Genomic DNA, 22,435 nt, shown 5'->3' with positions numbered 1-22,435 from the left:
ACTCCAGGTACAGGTGTGACACCTTCTCGCGCACAGCTCTGTATGTGGAACACGTCTAGGTGTGTTTTTGTATCTGTGGGTGTGTATGTGCTTGCCCAGATCTAAGTGTGACCACTGGGGCTGGGTAGGGCCAGGTGCTGATTAGCCTTGGCTTGCCAGCATTTAGGTGACAATTTACAGCTGCACCTGACCCTGGCCTCTCTGCCCTGTCCCGTGTGTGCTGCAGCGGCTGCCCCCTGGCCCCCGCCCACCCCCTGCCCCCTGGCCACATAACTGTGATTTATGGCTGGCCTGTGGGGAGAGCTCCCCCCCATCCGCCCACCTCTCTGCAGCTCCTGCAGCAGATGGGCGGCCTGCTGCCCCTGGAGAAGCTCCGCCAGGGAGGGTGAGGCAAGATGCCTGCCACCAGGCCCGGCTCCGACCCCTCCCTCGCCCGCTGCTCACCCGCTTGCAGACAGACCCTGTCATCCTGTCTTGGGCTTGTTCTTGGCTATTGGAATTGTGAACTGAGGTGGGAGGTCAGAGTCTGTGACATAGAACAGAAACTGCCTCCAGTCTTCCATGCCTCTCCACTCCAGACACAGATAGCCAGATGGACAGACAGACACACACAGATGAAGTCACCGATAGGTCCTCATACAAGGATGCTCAAAGGGTCAAGTCTGACACATGCATGTGTATACACACATGCAGTGAGCATTTGTGGGGGATATGCATATGTGTGGGGGCTGGGCATTGAGCCAGGCCTCCCTCCCCACCGCAGCCAGGCCAAGCTCCCCCCCCGCCCCCCCGCCGCTCCCCGCTGGGTCCCTGCCTCTCTGTCCCTGCATCTACACGCCCTGATGCCAAAGGGTATCTTCTCTAGCTCGTGCCAATCCATTATGAAGGTCCACTCAACCAGCAAGGGCATTTCTGGGGGGGTGCATCCTAAGGTGGGCCCTTGGGGGCTGGCGCCCCACCCTGTACTCCTGGGCTGGTGTTGCTGGGTGTAGGGGTGCTAGCGAGACCCTGGGCTGTGTCAGGCTGAAGGTGAGCGCTGGAAACAAAAAGATTGGAGTAAATTATTATTCCCCCCATGGCTTTCCCAAGAAAGTGGAGGCAGCAGCCTGAGGCCCGTTTTCCTATTTGATGGGGAATCAGATAAATGGCAGGCAGCTTGCTCTGATAAGGACTTGCTCTGGGCACAACCTCTCTCTCTGAAACCCTCTTACTATGCATAGAGGAAGGCTATCTGTGCAGCTGCACCTTGACACAAATATATCTGCACCCGAGATGAAGCAATTCCCCCAGAAATTACAGCAGGGGGATTGCATCTGAGGAGGGGGCCCTGGGGAGGGGTGGGGGCTGCAGGGGAGGGTTGGGGAGGGGGGAGGAAGGAGAAGCCTGCGCAGGCAGGGAGGAGAAGAGGGAGGCCGCTGGGAGATTGGGAGCGGGGAGGAAGAGGTCAAGAGGACTGCACCAGGGAGAGGCCCAGAAGCATCTCCGTGTAGAATTTATACATTTTTCCCCCCTCCAAGTGGCTTCCACGGAAATATTCTTTTCCTCCTGTATCATCTTCTTAATAGGGCAACCCCTCACCACCCCCTTCCCCACTGCCCTTACCACATTCTCCTCTGCCCATAGAATTAAAAAAAAAATATATATATATATGGACAATAAAATACACTTTACAATTAGTTGCCTAAATAAATTAGCTGCCTTAAAATTGTTCTTTCCAGAGGGGGAGTGGTGGTAATGCAATTTACATAAATAAGTGCACAGATAAATAAATGTCTTTGGAAACACGGAGAGCACAGAGTTCTGAGTGTCCGGGCATTTAAAACACTTTTCCAACTTGTCACAAGGCTTTGTTTGTGTGCGCGCATGCACATGTGTATGGGTGCAAAAATGTGCATGAATACACCTGCCTGTTTGGGTGTGTTCTCACCTGGGTAACTCTCACACATGCAGACACATACACTCTCAGCTGTTTTTTGCTTAGTCTGATAGAACACCATACTCTCCCTGTGTCCCCTACCATCAGTGTCTGCTCATCTCTGTGAGCCTGTGTATCCGGCCTCCGCCCTCCCCAGTCTGAAAACCAGAGCCTCCAGCCTCCTAGGAGGTCTCCAGGAAGCCCTCTGGCCCCAGTAAGAGAAGCTTAAGTGAGAGACATCCCATCAGGCACAAGAGTCCCATCTCCTGCCAGACACCCCCTCCTCCTAGCTCTTCCTTGGCTGGGCAAAGGTGCCCAAGGGCGCTGGCAGCAGGCTTGGCAGGACAAGGACATGGGGGAAGGGCAGTGGGGCCATGTGGCATGGGGGTCCTGTCCCCAAAGCCATGGGTCTCAGAGATACAGGGTGGGCTTACTAGGGTGGGACAGGCAACAGGAGGCATTGCATGTGCAGGGGTGTGAGAGGAGGAAGTGGGGTGTGAGTGCCTCCATCCATGTCCCCTCCCTTCCCAAACTGGCACCTGCCTTGGGTCTGACTGTTGAGCAGCTGCGAGACACAAGAGTCGGCCGACAGATGCCACGGCCAGGCTTTTGTCTGAGCGAGAGAAAAATCACACCCTCCCCTTAAGCCCCTGTGGCGGCTGAGGCTGGGGGGCTTACCCATCTCACCCTCTGGCTCCATCTCCAACTCTGGAAAGCAACAGGGGCCTTCATCCTGCCCCCCAGCTTTTGGGAATTGGAGGGTGACGGGGAAGATGTGGGAAAGTGAAGGTTTGGGTGGGGAATGCTTTCAGCCCCTTTGCCCAAATTGTGTGATACACTCCCAGGACCCACTTATGGAGAGGGTGGTGGTGTTGGCAGGGGATGGGGCGACTCTGTCGTGTCAACCTAATGCATCTGGAAAGGGGCTGAGCTGGCAGGAAGGAAATCAGGCTTCTAGTTCTCTCTCTGCTACTTCTCTGTGGCCTCACTTTTCTGATCTGTAAAACGGGGGAAGCATTCATTCAAATGACAGATATAATGTTAAATAACATGGATAGGTGGTTTTAAAACGTGTCAGACCAATTAAGGAAGAGCTGACTGGTTGTGACTGCATCTCACCTGCTATGGGTTTGGGCTCAGCCTCGGGGAGCCTAAGGCTGGTCTCCCTGCAAGAAATAATCTCCAGAAAGTAAGTAGTCTCTTCTGGGCTGGAATTCTCTGGATGTACTTGCAAGCTGGCTCTGGATACAGGTTAGGGAACAGGAGTCCTCCAAGGAGAACTGCCGTGGATAACCAGACTGGGCCACATTGCAGGACGAACACCAAACCCGCGCCAAATTTTTCTGCATTGGAGGACTTAGCCAGGAGGTTGAAAGGACCAGGGAGTCTGGGAACTATAACTTCAGATCAAATAAGAGAAGGAAAAGCCACCATGGAAAGTCTAGGGGGTATGGATAGGTACCCTACTGTTTTCTGTATTGGCAAGCTGGTGTGTACACCTGAGACACGGACCCCTATCCATTTTTTTAAAGATTTTATTCATTTATTCATAAGAGATACACATACACACACACACACACACACACACACACACACACACACACAGAGGCAGAGACACAGGCAGAGGGAGAAGCAGGCTTTATGCAGGGAGTCTGATGCGGGACTCGATCCCGGGACTCCAGAATCACGTCCTGGGCTGAAGGCAGGCGCTAAACTGCTGAGCCACCCAGGGATCTCCATTTGGCTATCATTGATCTCACACTGGGACATTGACTGTCACACTCATTGTTGTATATCATTGCCTGCCATTGATCTTTATACTGAGACATCGATTCCCTTTAACCAACTCTGAATTGGGGTATGGATCTCAGCATTGGAATGTTGATTCCCTTACCCATCCTTATGATGGCACATTGATTCCTCTCAACCAACTCTATTGGGACATTGATTCCCACAGGGGACCCTGATTACCAGATTACACTGATCAACAAAATCTTCACTGCTGTATTGATCCCTACATTGGAATGTGGACTCCTTTCCCATCCAACTCTGGATTGAGACATTGATCTCACATTGGGAAATTGATTGATTCCTCTCTCTCAGTATCTGGACATTCTCCGCTACCTAACCCTGAATGAAGACACTGGTTTTTATTTTGGGACTTTGGTCCATTCATTTCATTAATTGTTCATTTGTTATATCTACTGTGTGTCAGTTTTTGTGCTAATGGTTAGTATCTCTGTTTTTCTTTCTCTTCCTGCCATTAGTCCCCAGGTGAAGACCCAAGCCCCTGTTCAGGATTCATGGTTAGAGACTGACACATCTCCATGCCTCCCCCGCCCCACCCCACTCTTTCACCCCTGATGACTTCAGCTTGGCTCTATGGTCTTCAGCCAGGTGAAGAGAGCCTAATGAAGTTGGGGCCCATAGGGAGCATACTGGAAAGAACAGAGACTTAGGAGTCATTAGTTGGAATGCTGGACTTCACCAAATATGTTTCCTCATCTTCCAAGTGGGGATAAGAACACTTACTTTTCAGGTTTCCTGTGCGGATGAAAGGCAAGAATACAGATGTGAGCACTCAAGGGGACCCTGAGCATTGAGACCATCTCATCGCAAAGGCTTTCCTTCTCGTCCTCCCTTCCCCCTCAGCCCAGGGAGATGGCCCTTAAGGTCACACGTCCATGTGTACCCCCTCCCCATACAGCTGATGTGGCTGAGACCCTTCTTTTCCCCAAATTCACTACAGGTAGCATCCCTCATGAAGTATGATCCTCACAAAATTCCAGAGCTCTCTCTCATTAAAAAAAAAAAAAAAAAAACATATTCTATATATAGCAAAGAGGAGAGCAACTTTCCCACTCTGAGCCTGTGTGTAATTACATATTTTGGCTGCGTGCTGGGCCTGGGATAAATCTGTATGGTAATGCAGGCCAGGGGCTGACGATGTAGGCACACATGCTAATTTTTAAACCACAAAATCGCGGCTGTTTTTCATTTTCATTTCCAACAACACTGGCAGAGATTAGGTCCTATTACGCACCATGGGGCCTGTCCTCCCCCGTGGCCACCTGCGGGGCTCTGCATAGCTTTCATGGGCTTTTGGGGCCTGGCGCAGAGGCAAATACTGCCTTCCTAATTGTAGGGCAAAGCTCTGCCCAGGAGGAGGTGTCTAGGTTGGCAGACTGAGGCCCTCTACTCCTCTCACTCCCCCCAGGGCTTCGGCTAGGTCTCATTCCACCTGGGGAAGGATGACCCGGAGCCCCCAAGTCCCATGAGGATTGAGATTTTCAGTCTGATGCCTGTCCTCGTGGGAAAGGAGTCAGCTATCCTCCCCAAAGCCCAGGGGCTGTCCTCAGGACCCTGAAGAGCGAGGGCTTGGGTCACCCACCCCTTCAGTGGTAGCCCAGCCCCCTCTTGATGTGTAGCCTTGTGCCAGTCCCTTCCTTTCCTTTGACCTCTAATTTCCAACCCATCCGAGTGCAGATGAGGAGATCTGGACCATTCCTTCCAGTCCAGATGTTCTGCATCCAAGCGCCCTGTTTCCCACTACAGGGCCAACAGAGCAGGGATGACAGTGGCTAACATGGGTGACACGTGGACCACGCGCTGCACTGTAAACGTTCACTATTTCATTTAATCTTCCCCTTGACTCCCTGAGGTCGCAGAATGGTAAACAGCAAATCCTACATTCATCCCTCACTGGTCAGGCGATCTGTTTTCTCATCTGTACAGTGCGAGTGTAATTGATAATACGACCACTGATAAGGTATTTCTGAGAGCAAATGAATTGGCGCACAGCACACAAGACACTTAGAACAGTGCCAGGCACATGGTTGGCATCATATATATGCTGGACGTTATCATTGTTTTACAGATAAGAGATGGAAGTTCAGTAAAGGATAAGTGGCTCACCCAAGGCCACACTACTGGAACTCCAACTGGACCCCAGTCCCCTGTTAGCTCCCCAACTCCTCGACTCCCCGACTGATGCGTTGTCCCATTCAGAAATAAGTAAAGAATAAGCAGGAGGTAGATTCTCTGCCTCCCCTTGGACCCCATTCCTGGGCACTGAGCACAAATGGCAGCAGAGATGCTGGGCTAAGCAGAAGGGTCTGAGAGACCCCCTGAATGGGGCCCTGGCCTGGTCACCACCCCAACCCTGACTCTGTGGGGTCCATGCACACAAGGGAGCCAGCCCAGGCTCAGCCCTACGCTGGGGTCTGGCGGGGCCCTCTGCTTGTGTGAGGAGAGAGGATGGGGAGGGGCCGGGGAGGAGGAGCTGGCTCAGCCCCCTTCCATTCTCTCTCCATCTGCACCCAGAAGCAGCCAAGCATGGCCCGGGCCACCCCTCCCACTCCCGCCCCCTCGGCATTCTCCCCTCCTGGGCGAGGGCTGCCCTGTCTCTGGGGGGAACCTGGTCTGTGCTCAATTTCATGCCACTTAATTCCCAAGTCTGCCCGTGAAAATGGCGACAAATCGGCCCCAACTGCCCAAATGTCCCGTCCTGTCGCTCTGCACCCTCCTCCTCCTCTGCGGCCCCTCGCCCATGACTGGAGAGGCAGCTAGGAGGGCCTTACTGCTGTCTCAGACTTGAAGGGGGCTCCCTTCCCTCACCTCCCTCACATCCCTCACACATCCTTCTCCACCAGGGCCAAAGCCAGAGGCGATCCCTTGCATGCCCCTCAAGTGCATGGTCAATGTCGGGGCACTGGTTTATTTTGAAACTTAATGTCACCGCATAATGCTTTACTCTTCTACTTACCTGTTTCTTCTAAGAACAATTTGTGTTTTGAATAGCTAACATATTCACATGATTCAAATTTCATGAAGCATAAAAAAGACAGTGAAATGGCTCCTTCCCACGCTTGTGCCCATCCCCTGGGGGCACCGGCAGACCCCAGTTCCCATCCCAAGGGTGACTAACATCCCCAGATGCTTGAGTATCCTTGGGTATCTGTTCTGCAGAAATAAGCAAACACGTATAGTCTTTCCTGCCTTTTCCACAAATGGTGGTACCTGCTGATCTGCACCTGTTTACTAAGCCTCAGTGGCCAGAGTCTCCTTTTCCACCCTTACCTCCCCCTACACAGGGCATATTTGAAGTTCTCTCCCACTGGCCCACCATAAAGATTTTGAAGCCATACAGACCAGAATCCAATCCTACCTATGCCGATTACTCTCTGGGTAATCTTGTCAAGATCAATTTCTTCATGGACCTCAATCTCCAAATCAGTAAAATGGGACTATTCATGTACACCCATCTCACAAGACTACTGGGGATAGGCGGGTAAGAAAGAAGATAAAGTGCCAGGTGAAGCATAACTGCCCATTCCTTTCCCCTTTCTCTCCATCCTCCTACCAAATGAATACTCATCCTTCAGGGGATCAAGGGGACAGGGACAGATGTGGAGGTTAAGAAGGTTCCCACCCAAAAAAAGCATAAAGTCTTCAGTGCAAAAACAGGATCAGAATAGAATTGACCCAGTTGGCAAGTAGCCATGGGAAGAGGAAGTAGAGCTAGCATTTTAAGGGAGACAAAAGAGAATGGGAAAAGGAGTGTGAGGGCAGTCCCGGTGGCGCAGTGGTTTGGTGCCGCCTGCAGCCTGGGGTGTGATCCTGGAGACCTGGGATCGAGTCCCACATCGGGCTCCCTGCATGGAGCCTGCTTCTGTCTCTGCCTCTCTATCTCTGTGTCTATGAATAAATAAATAAAATCTTAAAAAATAAAAAAAAAGGAGTGTGAGAGTGTAGTAATCTATTAGACTTTGGGAAAGACAAGATGAAAGATGATTTTAAGAGAGGCTTTTTTTTTTTTAAGATTTTATTTTTCTGTAATCTCTACATCCAATGTAGGGCTCGAACTCACAACCCCAAGATCAAGAGCCTCATGCTTTTCTGACTGAGGCAGCCAGGTGCCTCGATTTTGAGATAATTTCACTGTCTGTTGTGCCATGCAATTTCCTTCCTCACTTTGCTGCTTGTCCAAGAGAGCTCTGTAAAGGCTTCATAGCAAATCAGTGCTTTCTTGGAGCATCTAGGGTTTCTTTTGGGTGTGACCTGGGCTGATTTTTTTTAGATTACATTGTACACTGTGGGCTCAGCACAGGTGTGAAATAATAGAAAATTGAGAAGGATAGGATAGGTGGAGGGAGGAAGGGAGAGTGCCTGCAGGCTGTGGCTCTCAGTTCTTTCTCTGAGCACCCATGTGACGGACAATGATCATGTGTTCTTGACAACACGTCTCTGTGGGGGTAGAAAGCCCCGTTTTGGTGAACCACCTCCCCACCCCTAGCTCCCCAAATTTGTACATAAAGCCCTAAGTTTTGTAACTGGCACAACTACTAAGGACGTACTGGTGGCTGTGGCACAGACACGAGGGGGTGGGTATTGGGTGGGATTCTCTACCAGCCTCTTTCTTTCTCCCCCTCTCAATAAAGCTGTCAGGAAGTAGGTGAGCTAGGTACTCCCAGATAAACTTGCCTCATTTTATTTTTTTCAGCAATCTTGTGAGGTGGGATTGACGTCCCCATTTTAACTTCAATTTCCAATTGCTTATTGTTAGCATGTAGAAATACAATTCATTTTTGTAAGTTGACCTTGTATCCATCAACTTTACTAGACTTATTAGTTCGAGTAGCTTTTTTTTTGTGGGGGAGGGCTGATTCTTTGGGTTTTCTGTGATGATGATCATGTCTGTGAATAAAGATGGGTTTTCTTTTTCCTTTCCAGTCTGTACGTCTTTTATTTCTTCTTCTGGTCTTATTGCACTGGCCAGGATCTCCAAGACAGTGTGGAATAGGAGCAGAAAAAACAGAAATCTTTGCTTTGTTCCTGATCTTGGGGAAATTTTTTTCAGTTTTTTAGTTGAGAAAATTGAGTCACAGATGTTCAGTAACAGCCCAAGGACCCCTGGCTAGTCAGTGACAGTGCCAAAGTCAGAACTCAGATCTGTCTGGCTCCAAAGCCTGCGCTCTTTCTACTGCACTTAGCTTTGCAAACACTAGTAAAGTGCTATACACGTAGATGGAGTTATAATAATTTCCTCTTTATAGCTCTTAGCTACTTGCCCAGTGAACACGGCAGTTGCTTGCTGGACATCTGCTGACGAATTGGAAGGGAGGCACAAGTAGAGAGCAACACGGAATAATCTCCCACCTTGACTGGGGGTACACAGTGGCATTGGGGATGGAGGAATTTCCATTCCTCTCTAGAGGCTCAATTCAAGAGGAATGGGCAGACAGACAAGATGTTTCTTGGAGACAAATGAGGGATTCAGTATAGAGGACTTTGAGGGGCAAAAAGGATATGGAGGTATAGCTGGATCTTTGAAGAACTGGTGGTGGACAAAAAAGACTGTGGACTGACTTCCTAGGCTTGAAGCCCACTTTCACCATGTGCCAGCCATGTGACCTTGGGTGAATTACTCAGCTTCTCTGTGCTTTAGTCTCATCTGTGAAACAGATAATTGCGTTTGTACCTCGTATACTCAGTGAGGGTTACTTGAGTTAATGCACAGTAAATGCCCTTGGTAAGTGCTATATAAGGGTGAGCAACTCTTATTTTTATTGAGTCACAGGACTGTTGGAGGGAGGACCTCCAGAAGCTCCCAGAAACTGTTCCTCTCCCCTTTGAAATGCACCCACACCCACACCACGCCCACACCCACACCCATACACACACACACACACACACACACACATCCTGTTTCAAATCACCACATGCAACCATATGTAGAGAAAGCCATGTCACAGGTGGCCAAACTGCTTAACCTCTCACAGCTGTGTCTTCAGGTACAGAATGGGATAAGCAGGCCTAGCTCACGCTGTGATGGGACAGCCAGCCAAGGCACAGTAAAGCGCTGTAAACATTTGGTAACGGCTACTTCCAAGCGCCTCCTCTCTTTGAGGCAACCACGATGCTTAATCTGTGTTTCTCACTTCTTGCAACGCCCTTGTGAGGTAGACGCGGTTGTGCCATCTTCCACATGAGGAAAGCAAGCCCTAGAGGTCAAATGACATAAGGGCCTTCAGCCAGGATTGAACCCAGGTAGGCCCATTTCCAAACTCGGGATCTTTTATTATTTTTTTGTGCCATTCTCTCCTGGGATCAAGGGGCCCGAGCCACAGCATCTGGGTACAGGTGTCCCCTCCCCCAGGCAGTCCCCCCAGGCCCTCCCCCCAGGCGAGGCGCTGCCCTTCACTCGCTTGCTCGCTTGTCCAGCCAAATGCGGGCGGGCAGTGGGCGGCTTTGGTGCATGAGGCAGATGGGACCTTGACAAAAGCCCTGTACCTCTCCAAGCTGGTCCCCCCCACACGCCTGATTACCCCCCAATACCCAAGTTACCATTGATACAGTGGTGCCGGGTGATTCAATTAGTGCAGCCGGCAGGAAGGCAGCAGCACAAAGAGCTGGGGTAGTTAGAGACTCATTTTCTTTTGATTATTATAGCATCTCACACGTGGAAGCAGAAAATTATAGGCTCATGTGTCTTTGCTTAATATCCTCTGGGGCCAGATTTGTCGTCATGTCGAAGTTCGCTGTCAGAATTGACAAAATCATGTGGAGTTGATGGATTTACAGTGCCGGGGCCCAGCCAAGCTGGAGAGGTAGAGACCCGCACGGATACACAGATACACAGACGCGCGCAGACACTCCTACTCACACGCACTGATGCACCCCTGCTCAGATGCAGAGACACACACCCCATTCCAGATGCTGACGAGCTGACACTCTTATGGTGACTCATGCACAGATATACACACTCCCCACACCCTGGAAACACACTCATTGAGTCCATACCGAGATAGACACACACCACAGATACTGATATAGGTCCATAGACCCGCACGAGTACACATATCCTGCACACTGCTAAACACTCGCCCAGGCTCACATAAGATATACGTCCCACCATACACACACTGCTGCAAACCACCCAAACACACACACACACACAAACACTCATATACCCTACTCCACATTAACTGATAAGCAGACATACTTGGTGATATGCACACACACAGCCTTCAAGCTGATAACTCTACCCAAACACACACCCAAATATTCATACCCTCCCACACACTGATACACGCCTACCCAAACACACACAGATACTTAAAACCATGCACACTGATATGCACCCAGACACCTACACCCATATGTCTTGATACACACCCAAACAGATGCACACACAGACACACATGCTGATTCACCCCAGTCAGATATTTTTCCTCCACACTAACACACATCCACTTGGACACACCTTCAGATCTTCACACCACACTGATGTGCACCCATGCAGACACACACACTTACACTCATACATATGGACACACATTGAAATGCACAAACACATACACATACACTATTCACTCACATTCAGACACACATGGACACAGAGCACCCCCCTGATTCACATACACACACCCAAACTCATACATCAGAGACAGGGAGGCATAAACAGACATCAACAACACACACAGGCACAAAGTCACAGTGATACACTGACACGCATACACAGGTACCCAGACACACACGCACAGGAGACACATAAACAGAGAAGCACACTCACAGAGACACAAGAGCGTGAACACAGCAGGCAGCTTCTAGCTTCTACCTATGCAGACTCCCTTCCCTTTCCTCTCTCTCTGCCTCTCCCCACACCAATCCTTGCTCAGCTTGGCTGGCCGGGGGAGATCCTGGGAAGAAATATGGAGATGGAAACATAGGGTGAGGACTGGGGGAACACCCCCCACTCCTGGTTGGTGAGTAGATCAGGTGCTAGATTTCAGCCCCATTTGGGTCCCATGTAAGGTACAATCCAAGGCAAATTCCTGGGAGGGCAAAGTAAGGCTACCTGGTGCTGGAAGTTTCCTAGGTCCACTGCCTCCCTTTCCAGAGGGAAATTCAAGAGGCCCTGCCCATGCTCACCAACAGATAATGGGGCACCCGCTATGGGAAGGGTACTGGGGGCCACACCCAAATCTTCTTGGAGAGGGCAGAGATCTGCCCTGCTGGGGTCCAGGGTCAGAGGGTCCAGTCCCAGCCATCTGTATTGTGGTTCTAGGCCTAGACTTGGCCCAGACTGACCAGGGTCAGGTCCTGACACATGGGAAGAACTGGGTTAATATTGGCATTTGTGTCACACGGACAAAGTGGAGGTGGGGCCTATGGTCGCTTGGCCAGGGCTTTGGGCTCCTGAAGGTGAGAGTAAAGAGTCACAAGTTCTAGAATCTCTGAGCCTTGGCTCAGCCAACCTCCATCCCCTCCTAAGGGGAAAATTTACCCTGTTTGAACTCCAGGCCAAACGTGTGGTACCTGACCTCATCTCCTTCTCTTGGAAACCCTGGAAGTTGGTCTTCTCCTCCCTATTTGGCCAGAGGAGCCTGTCTCATACTCAGAGTAGGAATAGGACTTGCCCGGGGTCACAGAGTTGATGAAATAGGATCCGAACCCAGGGCTGCATGGCTCCCAAGCCCTTGTCCCCTCCTCTCCACCATGTGAGGTCAGCCTAGTTCGGCAAGGAGGGACTCCCTGGCTTGATCAGGCATTAGGAACCAGGGTCTGGCCATTAGCTTTCTTGGGTGAGGTCACTCAGGGGGCGGGCACAATGGTTAGGCAGAGAGCCTGGATCCTGGGGGTCAGCACAAGCTGGCTTTGCATCTTGACTCAACTTCAGAAAAGTCACATCACCTCTCTGAACCTAACTTCCTATGTGTCAGATGGAAATGATAATCTCTCTACCTAAGGGCTGGGAGAGTTTATATATAGGGTTTTGATAAAGGCAGAGCTGTTTTCAGCAGTTACCAGTGAGGCTCCCCAGCTGTCCCAGAGCAGTGTCCTCAGGCCATTCCCACTTTGGGTTACTCACAGCATCTTCTGTCCTTCTGCACCACTTTCATGGTGCCCACCTTGGCCCCGGCCCAAGTCTGTGGCTTCTAAGTGCCCTGGAGACTTGGAACGGCTCCACGGACTTCTCAAGACCCCAGGCATCATTCAGACCAGAGATTCTCAACCCTGTCTACACATTAGAATCATCGCTGGAACCACTGAGCCAGGCCCTCTAAAGTGTGGCCTGTGGCCCAGCAGGATCAGCATCACCTGGGAGCTGGTCAGCCATTAGGACCTCACCCCAGACCCACGGAATCAGAATCCGCAGCTTAAGAGGATCTCCAGGTGATTCGAACTCACCTTGAAGTTTGAGAAGCCCTGCCCTGGAGCACTCTCTCATTTGAGAGAAGAGCCAGCTGAGGTTCAGGGAGTTGCAATGGACACAGCAGAATCAAGGCTCTCATTGAGGTCTTCACTGACCAAAGCATCACTGGCAAAATCTCTTCCAGAAAAGGCCATCAGGAAGCAGACACCTCGGCCCAACTTCTCCCAGCGGGACTCCTGGTCAGCCCATCCCGAAGTGCCCATTGCAGGGTCCTCGCCTTCTCCATCTTGGTCTGGTCTTGAAGATATGCTAATCAGCGTGGGAGTCCCCCTTGCACAGAATTATCATATATGAGCCGCTCTTCATCTCAGGATAATTTTCTCATCTGCATAATCGTATTTGACTTCCTTACGGATGTAAAAACCCCCTTACCTTGGGCGAGTTAATCTTCATTGATTGAATATCAAATTCATTCGAATGTGGGAGAAGAGGCTTTTCGTTCTCAGCAGCAGAGCTGGGCTGAAAGCCTTGCTCAGCTGGGGGCCGAGGGGGGTGAGCATTGTCTCTGTCCTTGCCCAGCTGCTTGAGGGACCCTTCATTTCCGACCCATTTTCTCCGTGGCAGCATCTTTCCTGCTTCCTCTTTCTCATTCTTCCTGTGTTTTGTCTTCATCTTCATATTTGTTGGGTTCCTTAGTGTCTCAATCTTTTGGTTCTGTTTTTTTTTTTTTTTTTCCTATCTTACCCCAATTTCCTACTCTTCCTGGTTTCCTTCTTTCCCTTCTCTTCCCTCCCTTTCCCCTCTCTTGCTTCTCCAAGTCTCAGATTCTCCCTTGACCTGAAGCCATAAGTGTCTCTGCTATGTCCTCACCTGCAAATTTGGTGGAAGAAAAAAAATCCCACCCAATAAGGTACGTTCCAAATGTTCACAACAGTCCTGTGATTTGGGTAGTATTTTCTCATCCTACAGATGAGGACACAGCAACATGTCCAAGTCCCACAGTAGTGATGGGACTAGGATTTGAACCCAGGCCCACCTAACCCTCAGGTGGCCCACAACGATCCCGGAAGAGGCTGAGGCCAGGCCTTCTGTTTCCGATAAGCTTGGAAACAGGTGAATGAATCAGCTTAAGGGGTCTACAACTTGTCACTTCTCCCCAAGCTGATGTTGCTTGAAAGCTTAGCAAACCATTTGGTAGATAAAACACTCAGCATGTGCTAGACACCTATCACCATTGTCATTATGGTTATTCAAAGTCAGGCCAGGGTTCGAATTCTCACTCAGGTACATGAAATTGGGGTGACATTTGCCACTCTGAGCCTCAGCTGACTCATCTATAATGTGATGACAATAATAGTAACTGTCTAAAGACTACTATAAGGACTAGAGCTCTGCATACAAAACACCTAGCTCCGTGCCAAGTATGTAGAAGGAGCTCAGGACATGTTAGCAATTGTTTTCACATTACTGCTGTCATTAACATTATTATTATCACTGGTGTTATTCTCATCATCATTCTTATCTCTGAGTGCCTAGTACCTCGTAGGTGCTTGGTAAGTATCAGTAAATGAATGCCCTGTAGAAGCTCCTTTTATACCTTTATTACAGTTCCTGACTCTCTGACTTCATTTCTCCTATATATTTTGCAGGGCAATGGTTGAGAGCTGGGCTCTGGAGTGAGCAAGACATGGTCGTGCATCCCAGCTCTGCCGCCTGCTATGAGCCTCTCTGAGTTTCTGTCCTGTCTGTAGAAAGAGACGATCAACAGCACACACCTCATGGCTAGTGGGAGGCAGAGCTAAGACTCAGAGGGGCATGGGAAGAGGTGGGAGCAGAGAGATCTTACAGGAGCACAGAGAGAAGGTGGGACCAAGCTGTGAAGGCCTTGAATGCCAGGCTAGGCAGTTCTAACTGGGCCTTGCTTCCTCTTTCCCAGACTGCCGGAAAGGGACCCTGGTCTAAGGGCTCCGCCTGCAGACCCTTCAAGACAAAGCCAGGCTACAGGCACTCTGCCAAGGCAGGAATGCATCTTCCCTGGACGCCTCTGTTCCTCAGTTCTAAGTGGAGCTGGAGCCATGGGGAAAGGAAGGCCATTTGCATTTCAGATGTGGGCCAGGTGGGAGGGCTCCTTGGGGCACGGGTGGAGTCAGCTGCCTCACTTCTCACACACATCCTGATGCCAGACCAGCCTTTTCTGGCCGCTGCCTCTCGGTGCAGACCCAGACTCTGACCTGTATCCACCACTACTTTACATAAGCTAACTGATAATCATATGAGGGACACACCATTATTATAGATACTACAATTTATAGATAGGGGAAATGAGGTCCAGAGAGGCAAAGCAACTTGCCCAAGGTCACACAGCAGTCAGTAGCAGAGCCGGCATTCACACCAGACCTCTGACTGCAAAGCCTGCATTCTTACTCATGTATCACACCGCCTAAAACTCCCTCCTCATTGCAACCCTTCCACCTTCTGCCCTGAAGCCCTGGGAGGATATCATATGAAATACACTCAACCCACTTTGCTGGGTTTCTACTGTGAACCAGACCAGGAGGTACCTCCCACCTCCTTCAAAGCCCATGCAGCTCTCTAGGGCTCTGAGGCCACCTTAGCAGACAGGTCATGGGGCTCAGGCCCCTCTACTCTGAGCTTCATGGAACCTCTCAATCATCGCTGGGGATCCTGGTGACCCAGTAAGTGACCAGCCAGGGCAGGTGCAGAGACTCACAGGCAGGCGACCCCTGGACTCATGGTTAACCAGTCTGGGATAACACAGCTCAAAATGCTGAGGGCTCCTGACTCCCTCTGCCTTTCCATAAACAGAGAGAAGTACTAGGTGTGAAGCACCTTCCCACACATGCTCATCACCACCCTCCTGCCATCCTGTGGTCCCAGGACGCAGACACTGTTGGTTCTGTCTTCCAAAGGAGAAAATGGCTATTCCAACAAGGCTCTTAGCCAGTCTTTCCTCCTTGATGGAGAAAAAAGTCCACCCTCCCTCTAGCTCCCTTCCTCTCTTCTCCTTGTCCCCTGGGTGGGGGGGGGGAATGGATGGGTGGGGTGGTAGCTCCCTCACCTGGATGGCCATTACCCCTCCACGGGGCTTCCTTGCTGATGAAGCCATTCATCCAGGTGGGAGGCAATGTGCTGAGTGATTGGAGCTGGATGGCTCTGGATGGACCCTCCCTGCAGAATACCCTGTTGTGGCCCTCACAGCTATGTGACCTCGTGCAAGACACATCCTCTCTGCCACCACCTGCCTCACCCACACAACGGGTAAAGCAGATTCCCCCCTCCACAGGATTAGTTTTCGAATCTGATCAGCTAGCCCATGCTTAATGAATGAATGCTCCAACCACTGTCCGCTAGCAGCTTTTGGTTCCCTAGCAAAGCCTGTCCTCCTCCCTCGTGACCTCTGACCCCTCCTCCCCCTCGCCTCAATGCCTTCTCAGCAGGAGATTGTGGGTCCCTTCCCCCATCCAAGAGGCCCAGGGGGCCTGGAGAAATTAGACCGAATCAAAGCAGAAAATGAGTTTTCATTCATCTTGGAATGATGCGAGAGGTTCCGGGCAAGACAAATAGCGGCCTCCCTCCTTCTTTTATCACTGTCACCGCAATTAATAGGCTGTGGCCTTCGTTACCCAGGACTCTGCTAAGGAGGGCGCGGGCCCCTGGGCGACAGTAACGAGGGAGAGGAAGCAGACCCGTCTCCAGCCAAGTTCTATCAGGAGGTCATATGCCCACCTGGCCCTTCTACCTTGCCATCTGGGCACGGATGTGCCAGGAGAATGTGCCGCAGCAGCATATGGGGTGGCCTGGGTGAGAGGGGGGCATCCCTCCCCGACATCCCTGGGAGCATTGGTCAGGCTGTGGTCTGACCACTGGCTGTGCCCCTTGAGTCTTTCCCAGGTGGCAGTGACAAGGCATGTGATTTCTGTTCTAGGCAACAACCTATGAGCTAGGCACCTGGTCTCTGAGTTTTCTGCTGAGGAATACTGGGATTCGGAGAAGTACAGCTACTCCTTTGAGGTCACACAGGATTTTGGAAGAGTGGCTAGGATCTGGATGAACACAGGTCTGCTCACCCCCAAGCTGGGTTCCTCACTAACACGTTCGGTTGTCCAACAATATGGAGGAAGCGAGGACCAGGAGATGGGTTCCTGAAAGTCTCTGATCCTAGAATTGTCTAGGAAAAGGGCTGTGGAAACCGAGTTAGCAGCAGCTCCCTACCAAAGCCCCGTCCTACAGTCCTCAGATCATGGAGGGACCTTGAAGTCATGGCGGTTCCTAGCCTAAACCAAGTCTTTGTCATGCACCATAATGAAGGCCCTTTTTTCAAATGTGAGTCGATAGCATTGAGGTAAGTTTTAAAAGGATTCCTGTTATTGAAAGCCCAGGAGGTTCAGCTCATTGGATATTTGCTTAATGAATACCACATTACTTGTCTAGTACTGTGAACAAATTTTCCCCCAGATTAGTAGCTTAAAATAATAACAAACTTTCAGGATCTTTCACAGTTTCTATGGGTCAGGAACTCAGGAGAGGCTTGGCTAGCGGTTCTGGCTTAGGGTCTCTCATGAGACTACAATCATATGTTGGTCTGGCCAGCAGTCATCTGAAGGCTTCACTGGAGTTGGAAGACCTGTTTCCAAGATGGCGGACTCATACAGCTGGCACATGGCTGTTGGCCGTGGGGGGGAGGCCTCGGTTCCTCTCACGTGGAGCTCTCTACAAGATGGCTCACAACATGGCAGCTAGCTTTCCCTGAGCTAGTGATCCAGTGGAGCAAGGCAGAAGCCACAATGCTCTTTATGACCTAGCCTCAGAAGCCATACGCTGTCACCTCTGCTATTCTGTACTGGTTGCAAAGAACACCCTGATTCGGTGTGGGAGGGGACCACACAAGAGTGAATACCAGCAAACCAGCACCATTGGGGGTAATCTTGGAGACTGGCTACCGCGCATACTTTTGAAATCAAAAGAGCATTTTGTAGAGGTCAAAAGGGGATACTTGAGGTTAAAAAAAAAACAAACAGGTAAAATTTAACCTACAGTGTTAAATGTTAAAAATTAGGAGACTCTTTACCTTTGGGGGGAAGACAAGAACTGAGAAGAATCCCCCATGGTTGCTTCTGGAGAGAGCTGATAATGTTTTATTTCTTGGTCAGGGTGCTGGTCATATGAACATGCTTACTTTGTGAAAAATCATTGAATATGATGTGTGTCCTTTTCCGTATGGACAAGATGCTTCAATAAAAACATTTTGAAAGGGATGCTCATATTTGAAAGGCTTGGAGTGATTTGTGTGTTCAAATCATCTCATTTTATAGGAGAGGAAGCACTGGGGCTCAGGGAGGGAAGGAGACTTGTTCAAAGGCTCTTGGTGGCTCAGGGGTGAGATCTTGAGCGGGCCATGAGCCTTCTGACTCCTGGGCAATGGGCCTTTGCAGGCTCTGGGATTTTTTGTGGTGTTTTTTAAGATTTTATTTTTTATTTATTCATGAGAGACATGGAAAGAAAGGCAGAGACATAGGCAGAGGAAGAAGTAGGCTCCCTGCAAGGAGCCTGATATGGGACTCGACCCCAGGACCTTGGGATTATGCCCTGAGCCAAAGGCAGATGCTCAACTGTTGGGCCACCCAGGCCTCCCTGTAGGCTCTGTTCATAAGAGCTGCTGCCATCAGAGGGCTGGGGTGGGCAGGTAGGGCAGGGCTCCCCTACCCTATGCTTTCGCTGCCCTTCCCTTCTCCCCAGCTGCCCCAGAGATGCTCTGGAACCAGTGGGAGACTGTGCCAGGGTCCAGCTCACATAGTCCCCTCCCAGTTGGCCCTCACTAGGGCCTACTGTGGCACTCGCTGCCAACAGACCAACAGCCTGGATGTTCAGAGAAAGAGGGAATTGCACCAGAGGTCTGTGTCCTGAGTTGGGGAGGGGACAGGTGTTGGGGATGCTGTTTTCTCTTACACACTACTACATGTGTGTAGAACATGCCTCACTCTCAGATGACAAAGTCCCTCTCCTGTGGCTGGACTTTGAGACTTTTTGGGGCAGGTACTCGGCCTTAATTCAGCTCTGCCTGTCTCGTATCCATCCGTTCATCCACCCATCCATCCATCAAGCAAATTTTTACTGAGCACCTAACTATAGGCACTGGACCTACGACAATGAACAGAACTGGCAAAATCACTGCCCTCAGGAACTAACACTCTAGGAAGGATATTTACAGTATAAGTAAAATAGAGAGTATGGGGGATGGGGCATAGGAGTGTGTATGTGTGCGTGTGTGTGTGTACACGTGAGCAGTTGTATTGGGGAAGGCTTTAGTGAGAAAATGACATCTGAACAAAGACTTGAAGGAGGTGAAGGGGTGAGCCTAAGGCAATCAGCAGGAAGAGTATTCTAGGCAGAGGGAACAGTATGTACAAAGGCTCAGAGGCAAGGGCATGCCTGGCATGCTAAGAACAAGCAAGGAAGCATTGAGGCCTGTGAGGTGAGCAAGGAGGAGGCAGCTTGTGGAGATCTCACAGGTCAGGTGCCCATCAGTCCTGGGTTTAAGCTGTGGTCCTGCGTCCCCTACCTGGAGGACCTGAGGGCTCTTGGTTGTAATCAGGATAATACCATCTACCTCAAAGGCCTTTTGAGACTTAAACCTAACCCATGCCTATAGTGAATGTCCATGAAGGTTGAACAAGATAGACAGTCCTGCTGTACTCCCCACCCAATGGAACAGGAGCTTCATATAGGCCAGGGATTTTGTCTATTTTGTTTACCACGAAATCCCCAGACCCAGAAGAGTGTCCTCGATGAGGGCCTTCACAGACCTTATAATTAAACGAGAAATCACAAATACACTGTGAGGCTGCCTATCTTGAAGAGGAAATGCAGGGAGCCAAGGGAGCACTTAGCAAGAAAGCCTACCTCGGACCTGGAGAATGGCAGGGAGGGCTTCCTGGAGGAAGTTATGGCTGAGACATACTGATGAGTAAGGAGTTAGCCTGGGGATGTCCCAGGCTGAGGGAACGGCACGTGTGAAAGCCCAGAGGCTGGAGAGAGCCAATTATTTGGAAGGATTTCAATATGGCTAGGAGAGAGCATTAGGAGAGGTAAAGGGGCAGTGTGGCATGCGATTGCAGGGCAAGGGGGTGGGGTGGCTGGAGATGGCGTAAGCAGAGTACCATGTCATAAGGGCCACGGAGGACCCTGGTAGCCATTCCGTAGGTGACACAGTTCCTGGCACATAAAGGTGAGACAGAGGAGGAGTGTGAGTGGAAGAAGCAAGGAAGGGAATAAGATCTGAGCTAGCCATAGCCTGGCCTCCCAGTTCTCAGCAACAGCTGTGGCTGAAGCTCCTGCACCACCCCAAGGCTCTGGCTCCTTGGGCCTCGCTGGCCAGGTCTATGGACCCCCAGGCCTCCCAGGACCGGGTGCGCCCCGCCACCTCCCTCTCTCTGCTCCTGGCCAGGCAGCGCAGGGTGGGACTGGGGGGCCCCAGGGTCTCAGCAGTGGACACAACGTTCTGGTTCAGTGGAAGGACCTTAAACCCCGTGACAAGGACACGGCAGTAAAGGCTGATGTGGCCAAACCCCTGGTTCTGCGGCGAGCAGACCCCAGGTGTGTGATCGGGAGCAGTTAAATTTCATCATTACCCTTTCTCCGATGGTGTTTTTTATAGTCTTTTTTACTACTGGCACTAAAGGTTCTGGACTCATCCTGGCGGAGTGGAGGACATCACTCGGAGGGCTGACTGCTCCACGATATAAAAAAATGACAAGTCTCGGCTTAATCTTTCTGATAACTGTGTTCCGCGCCCCCATCCATCTCCACCCAGGGGTCTGGGCGAAGCTGGAAGACAAGAGCATTCCAGCATTTAAGAATGAAAAATTCAGTGCCCTTTCTAAGCGCAGCATGGCACTCCCTGGCTTGGTGCCGTTCTGGATGTGGGGGTGTTGGCAGGGATGGGGGGCAAGGTGGAGTGGAGTGAAGACCAGTCAGGTAGGGTCATCCCTGGGCAGGGGGAGGTGGACAGTGGGTCCCACACTGTGTCAGGGAATGTCAGTATGAACATGTACACTTGGAAGTGTGTGTGAGGCTTGTGCCCATCGAGGTGGCCCCTGACTTGTGCTTCTGATTCTCTAGGTTCTTGAGGGTCTGTGGCGATGTTGTATGTGAGTCTTTGGACCTGGTAGTGAGCATCTAACACGGGACCGTGGAAAGAGTCCTTTGCTCCAGATTCACTGGATTCCCAGCTCTACTTTAACCACTTACGTAGCCTCTTGTGACTCATTCCCTCTCTCTGGTGAGTTAGGCCCACACAAAGCCAAAGCCATCAAGCTGAGCACTGGCTAGCTGGATGATCCTGGGCATGTCACACCTCTTTGCTTTGCTCCCACCTCCCCATGAAAACCTTGCTCTGGATGACCTTGAGGCCATTTCAGCCCCAAGACCAGAAGACCCTAGGGTTGGAGGGGCAGAGAGACTCTGCTCGGCCCAGGTAACCCGGGCCCAAAGCTAGATTCCAGTTGTGGTTCAGACTTTTCTGTTTGTGCCTAGGAGAGCAGCCACCTGTCTCCTCTCCGAGCCCCAGAAATAGACAGATGCAGAGGAAGACTTCAGAAGAGGCTATAGAGGGCAAGAGCACAGGATCTGGAGCCTTCAGACCTGGTCTTCTATTCCAGCTTTACATAGCAGTTGTTTCATGGACCTTCTAAGGCTCAGTTAGCCTATTTGTGAAATGCAAGCAAAGGGGACAGTAGGCCTTTCCCCTTGGATCAAATAAGCCATACCTAATACATGCTGAGCACTCAGTAAAGGCTGGTCGGTACAGGTGTCTTCATACTCACGGCACCCACTCCATGCCTTTAGAACCACACAGACACCCAAACAGAGCTTGCCTCCCTGCCGCTGCCTAATCCTGTCTCAGCCACCTTAGTCTCTTCCTGTGGGAGTCCAACAAAGGGGACAAATGGCCCTCTTGCAAAGGGATGAGACAGAGGGAGGGGAAGCCGAGCAGGGAGACTGGCTGCCAGAGGACTGGTTTGTTCCGGAAGGGGCCAAACATTTGTCGTTAATAAGAGTGGGGGCGGGTGGTGTGGAAGAAACTTGCGAGAAGCTCCCACCTGGGCCGGGCAGATGCTGGCCCACACAATCCCTTTATCACCAGCAACGTGGTTTTAGAGAACAAGATGACAGGCTGATAGGCCTCGGTTATCTGGGGCAGGCGGTGTTTATCTGGGAAGCTTCCGTAGGCCAGGGTCCCCACCGGTGTGTGTGTTATCTGGGCCCGAGTGGCTGGGGACTTGGGGCCCCCTCCCCCACAGGGCAGCTTCAGGATGGCCAGGGGCAGGGGCAATGAGGATCCC

General features: G+C 50.9%; 2 long non-coding RNA genes across 5 annotated transcripts; one reads left to right on the top strand and one right to left on the bottom strand.

Moving 5' to 3' along the window:
• Nucleotides 1-8,404: 8,404 nt before the first annotated feature.
• LOC111097546 lies at nt 8,405-20,189 on the bottom strand. 4 transcript variants are annotated; one of them, XR_005364641.1, is made up of 5 exons: nt 19,995-20,189; nt 11,490-11,616; nt 10,262-10,455; nt 9,688-9,918; nt 8,405-9,368 (listed from the first exon to the last, which is right to left on the bottom strand). It is a non-coding gene; the product is annotated as an uncharacterized LOC111097546 (long non-coding RNA). The 4 variants fall into 4 exon arrangements; XR_005364639.1 differs by lacking the exon at nt 19,995-20,189 and adding an exon at nt 17,576-17,871; XR_005364640.1 differs by lacking the exon at nt 19,995-20,189 and adding an exon at nt 13,506-13,776.
• A 142-nt stretch (nt 20,190-20,331) lies between these two features.
• Nucleotides 20,332-22,064, top strand: LOC111097545. The gene is made up of 4 exons (XR_005364637.1): nt 20,332-20,687; nt 20,773-21,068; nt 21,213-21,372; nt 21,627-22,064. It is a non-coding gene; the product is annotated as an uncharacterized LOC111097545 (long non-coding RNA).
• The last annotated feature ends 371 nt before the right edge of the window (nt 22,065-22,435 follow it).

This window comes from Canis lupus, chromosome 9, assembly GCF_011100685.1.
Source record: "Canis lupus familiaris isolate Mischka breed German Shepherd chromosome 9, alternate assembly UU_Cfam_GSD_1.0, whole genome shotgun sequence".
Taxonomy (NCBI): domain Eukaryota; kingdom Metazoa; phylum Chordata; class Mammalia; order Carnivora; family Canidae; genus Canis; species Canis lupus.
This window is presented reverse-complemented; position numbering and strand designations above follow the sequence as displayed.